Below are 5656 nucleotides of genomic sequence, written 5' to 3'. Positions count from 1 at the left end.
AAGAGTTTTCCTTTTGACCAATTGAGGTTTTGAGAGAATTGTTTTCTTGTTGCAAGGTATTAATTTTCTCTTACTAATTTTCCAATCGATTTTTAAACTCTTTCCTTATTTCTTCAAGTAAGTCTTTCTGTGTTTGTGAGCAGGTTATATTCTCCTCAGAGGTTCTAGGTCTCTCTGAGTTAGTGTCTTTTATGCCAATAATTTTTCTATGGACCCTCCTTTCACTGGCCTTTCTTCATTATCTGAGGACCTTGTGCTGGGGAGGGGCTGGTTCACAGATATTTGGTGTTTGGATTACTAGAGGCTTTACTCACTGAGTGTAATATCTGCAGTAGGTGGTGCTAGAGGTTTTGCTCACTGGTATAGTATCTCCAGCTGGTGAGTAGAGGGTGTTAGTTGCTTTCTCTGGAGTGTCTGTGACCTTGATTGAGGCCCTCTCCCTTGGCCTGGAGGGAGTGGTTGAAGCTGTGGAATACATTTATCTTTGTTCAATGGTGTGCTATACCCTGGGGTGAAGTCATCACTCTCCCTATTCACAGAGGAGATGATTCTACCCTGGGGCAGAAGATTGCCTAATTGTGTTTGTTCTGGGAAGAGGCTTCAGCTGAAATGCAGGTATGGACTCTGAGTTCCTCCCAACCAGATGAGCCCAGGGATCAATGTCTGTAGCTCTCCAGCACCAGAACCCTTTATCCAACCCTGCTGGCAATCTCCCAATGGTCAGCATCATAACCAATTCCTCTGCTCCCTAGTTGGTCTGTGCCCCTGTGGCTGACCAGGCTCCAGCCCAGCTGCTAATCAAGCCAGTCCTGTTCTCAGGCCCTCAGGCTTCTGAGCTCCAGCCCCACCCCTTATCAGGCTAATCCCAGGCTAGTCCAGGCTCCCAGTCTCACCAGGTCCAGTACTCCCAGCAGAGTCTGCCCTCTGTGCACAGACTCACTCATGAACTCGGAGAAAAGATTCCGAGGTAGATATTCTTCTCTTGGTTTTGCAGATCGAATTTTTGTTAAGAGGTTTGTTTCATAGCATATATGAGGGAAGATCAGGAGACCTTTAGCACTGTACCTGTCTTCTCTCTGCCATCTTGGCCAGATAGATTTTAAACCTGGATTTTGAAAGCAGATTTTCTCATTTCAAATGGAGTTATTTGTTTGTCTGTTTTTTTTGTAGACAGAGCAGCTCCCCCAGAGTGGGTAGATCCTTGGAGAATGAAACTCAGGTTTCAAAAATTCTGTCAGAAGAAAGTAGACAGATATATACACCTAGGTTTTATTTGAGTATTGGACAGGTATTTATGTGAAGAAAAGATTAGGAACTTCATATTTGTAAGCATGAATAGTCTTACATTGTCAGTTCTGCTTACCATTTCATTTTACTAAAAAAAAAACTAGTAGGAAAATACCATATATGGGAGAACATAGATCAATAGGCAAAACAGAGGAGAGAATTTCATTCAGATCTAAATCATGATTAACATAAGCATGACTCATATTTAAACTTCCTGAAAGTGCTTTGGTTGTATCAGACCTGAGTAATATGTTTTGCAAATACTGGAGCCCTCATTTAACATAAGAGGAAAGTTGACTAAATGAATTCACATGGAAATATAGCCAGTAAATATAAGAGTTCAAAAATGAATCTAGGTTTTCTGACTCCATGTTTAATGCTCTGGAGCAGTGGTATCAAATTCAAATGGAAGTGCAAGGTTGTCATGTTAGCCTTATATTGATTTTTAAAAATGTAAAATGATCTGTATTTTATTGTATCTTTATTGATTTTGTAAAATATTTCCCAATTACATTTTAATCTGATTCAGGCATTCTTGAATATTTTGTAGGATACTATATGTTTGACACTTGGATTTAGTGTTCAAAGAGGGAAAAAAGTAAAGGATTTTATGCAAAAAAGGATGAAATGGAAGATTTTTGATAAGAGACTATGCTTGGGAAAACAAAAAATATTATTTCTCAAACAACAGAGATATTTGATCAAGTCAAAAAAGGTTTTTAGAAGAAAAGATAAAATATGTTGATTCAATCATTAAGATATTTTTCTGTGAGGTAAAAGAATCAATTAATTGCTAAAAAAAATTATTTTCAAGTAGGAAAAAAAAACTTGAGCTATCTGTGTCATTATTTCCATTAACTTCCAAAGCACACAATATATTCACTCAATTCCAACCTCCAATACAAACTTTTCCTCTATATTTTGTATTCAGAGTCATCAAAATTCAAAAAACAGAGATGAGAAATCACACAGAGATAAGATTCATCCTGCAAGGACTGACAGATGACCCACAGATACAGGTTTTGTCTTTTATATTTCTTTTTCTCAACTACTTGTTGAGCTTAATTGTGAACTTGACCATCATCATCCTTACCTTGATGGATCCCTACCTGAAAACTCCTATTTATTTTTTTCTCCAAAATTTCTCCTTGGAAGTCTCATTCACCACTTCCTGTATTCCCAGACACCTCTACAGCTTGTAAACAGGAGATAAAATGATTAATTATAAAGCTTGTGTCCTGTAAATATTTTTTATAATCTTTCTTGGTGCAGCAGAGTTCTTTCTTCTGGCTACCATGTCCTATGATCGCTATGTGGCCATCTGTAAACCTCTATATTATACAACTATCATGAACAGCAAAGTCTGTAACCAGCTTCTGCTAAATTCTTGGCTAGCTGGGCTGATGATCATCCTCCCACCACTAAGCCTGAGTCTTCAGTTGGAATTCCATGACTCCAAAATTATTGACCTTTTTCAGTGTGATACATTCCCTCTGCTAGAGATTTCATGCATGGACACACAGTTCATAGAGAAAATAACTTTAATTGATGCAGTACTGTCACTTATAATCACCTTACTCTTTGTGATTTGATCTTATGACTCTATTATCAGAACTATTCTGAGATTCCCCTCTGCCCAGCAAAGGAAAAAGATCTTTTCCACTTGTTCTTCCCACATGATTGTTGTCTCCATCTCATATGGCAGTTGCATCTTCATGTACATCAGTCCTCTGCAAAAGAAAAGGTGGCTTTGAACAAGGTGATATCATTTCTTATGTTCTCTGTTGCCACTGTAATGGGCCCCTTTATACTCTACGGAATAAACAAGTCATCAAAGCCTTTAAGAATTCAATCAAAAAGATTATAGTTCTTACAAAAAAAATGAGACTCTGGAGGTCAAGATGCCAAATAGTAAAAGAAAAGTTTTCCATACTTCTGCATCTCACCATTATGTTTCTTCTTAAATATCCTGTCCTACACTCTATGAAGTTTATGATTCTACTGAATATTTTCTCATAGAAAAGTAATTCCCCCTGCTTCAAGCACATACAGATCAATTTGTAAAAGGGTTTCTTTCTCCTCTCCTGTCATCTGTCACCTTTACTCACTTATCTACCCAACACCAACACTCTATCAGCTGTATCTAAATCCTATTCTTTCAAGATAACCCACATTCTAAGATAGATTCATGAGATGGATAGGGCTATGGATTTGGATTCAAATTCCTGAAATACTGAGAAAAACGAAAGAATCACACATACATACACTTTGAAAAGCAAGAGAATCACAGGCTTTAAAGTTCAACCCTCTCACTTTACAGATAAGGAAATGAAGACCCAAAAGTATCAGTTGGTCAATAAAAAAATTTTAAGTAATTACCTGTAGTAAAGATTATGATATGGGGGTAAAACAGGAAAATAATTGTCCCCATCCTCTAGGAGCTCCCATTTTAAAATTTATTTTTATCTATATGCTCATGTATATTTTTAAGTAACAAAATTTCCTCAGCTTCTCCCCAATGGCAGTCTGGTTAGCATTGCACACAAGTATTTTGATAAACATGTTTACAGCTCAGTTATTTTTAGTATGAATAATTAGGATTAAGGGAAAGAGATACATAAGAGATAATTTTTATAAAGTGTTCATCCATTTTCCAAAGAGTTGGGTTTTTTTTTTGTTTTGCTTTGTTTTTCTTCCTCTAGATGGGGATAGCATTGTCCAAAGTTGGTCTAACATAGTTGTCCTAGCTCTCTGAACTGCTGAGAGGAGTTGCTTCCATCAAGGTTGCTCATCTCACAAGGAGTTCACATTTTATTTAAAGCGACACTAAGCAAATAAATATGGACAAAATATACCCAGCACAAATAGGAGACAATTAATAGAGAGAAGGTAAATGAAGTATGATTTGGGAATGGCTTCATATAAATGTGAAACATTATTGATGGAGCTTGAAAGAATCCAGAAGACAGATATGAGGATGGACAACATTTTAGGAGTGGAAGACAGTAAGAGAAAATGCCTAGAGCTAAGAGTCCATGGAACAGCAAGAAGGACAATGTTATTGAATCAAAGAGTATGTGATAAGGATTAAAGTATAAGAATATTGGATTGGTTGGAGTGGGGATCATTATAAATGATTTTAAATACTAAAATGAGGATTTTATATTTGATCTTAGAGGCAGTAAAGAGCCTCCAATATTGTGTAGGTAGAGATGACTAGATTAAATATGTACTTTAGGAAAATTAGTTTAGTGACTGGATAGAGAATGGTTAGTATAGAGAGAAACCTGTGTCAGGAAAACCCACCTTATAATAGTCCAAGTGTGAAATGTTGAGGATCTGTACCAGTCTGGTGGCAATAAATGGTAATATTGAAGAGATGTTGTATAAATAAAATTTATAAGACTTGGATGGGGGCGAAAGATGACGTGGATTTAAAGATGACTCCTAGCTTGCAAGTTTGGAAGACTGGGAAAATAGTTTTGCTTTTGACAGTAAGAATTTTGAAAAGGGGAAAGACAATGAGTTCAGTTTTAGTTTTGTAAGGTTAAGATATCTATTGGATATCCATTTTGAGATATCAGAAAGGCAATTGAATATGTAAAACTGAAAATGAACAGAGTTTAAAAGAGGATATGAAGATTTGAGAATTATCCCCATGAGGATGATAATTAAATTCATGGTAATTTTTGTGATCTCCAAGTGAAGTAGTAAAATGTGAGAAAAAAGAGGGTCCTAGGACAACTGCATTTAGTGGGCATGACCTGGATAAGATCCAGCAAAGGAGACTGAGTAGAAGAGGTCTAGTATGTAAAAGCACATCCAGTAAGGATTGGAAACCTGAAAATCTAGAGGGAAGAGAGTATCAGTCATAATGCTGAAGGCTCTAAAGAGGTTAAGAATACAGAAGTCATTGAGAAATGGCCATCAGATGTAGCAACTGGATGATCATTGATAACTTTGGAAAGAGCAGTTTCAGTGGAATGATGGGATCAGAAGCTACATTGCATGGAGTTTAGCAAAGAGGAAGAAATGAATAAGTGGTGCTACCTATTGAAGATGACCTTCTCAAAGAGTTAACTCACAAAGGGCAGAAGAGATTTAAGATAATAGCAAGGAAAGAATATTGAAGTGGAGGTTTTTCAGGATGAGGGAGACATGCACATGTTTGTAGGTTATAAGAAAGGAGCCAATATATAGGGAGAAATTGTAAGAGTTTGGGGATAACAGAGAGAATCCCTTAAGAATCTTTGGCAAGACATATTTAGTATCTTTGGACACATTAAGATGTTGGGCAAGATCATTCAAAGTAGTAAATGAAAGAAAGAAAATTTCAAGCCCTGCCTGGGCCTATAAATCCAGGTTTTTT

The 5656-nt window shown here is 36.7% G+C and overlaps 1 pseudogene; it reads left to right on the top strand.

Annotated features, from left to right (window-relative positions):
• The first annotated feature begins 2243 nt into the window (after positions 1–2243).
• LOC141512160 (olfactory receptor 6C2-like) lies at positions 2244–3306 on the top strand (annotated as a pseudogene).
• Positions 3307–5656: the final 2350 nt, after the last annotated feature.

Source organism: Macrotis lagotis, chromosome 2 (genome assembly GCF_037893015.1).
Source record: "Macrotis lagotis isolate mMagLag1 chromosome 2, bilby.v1.9.chrom.fasta, whole genome shotgun sequence".
Classification (NCBI taxonomy): Eukaryota; Metazoa; Chordata; class Mammalia; order Peramelemorphia; family Peramelidae; genus Macrotis; species Macrotis lagotis.
Note: the sequence above shows the minus strand (reverse complement) of the source record. Positions and strands in the feature narration are given on the sequence as shown.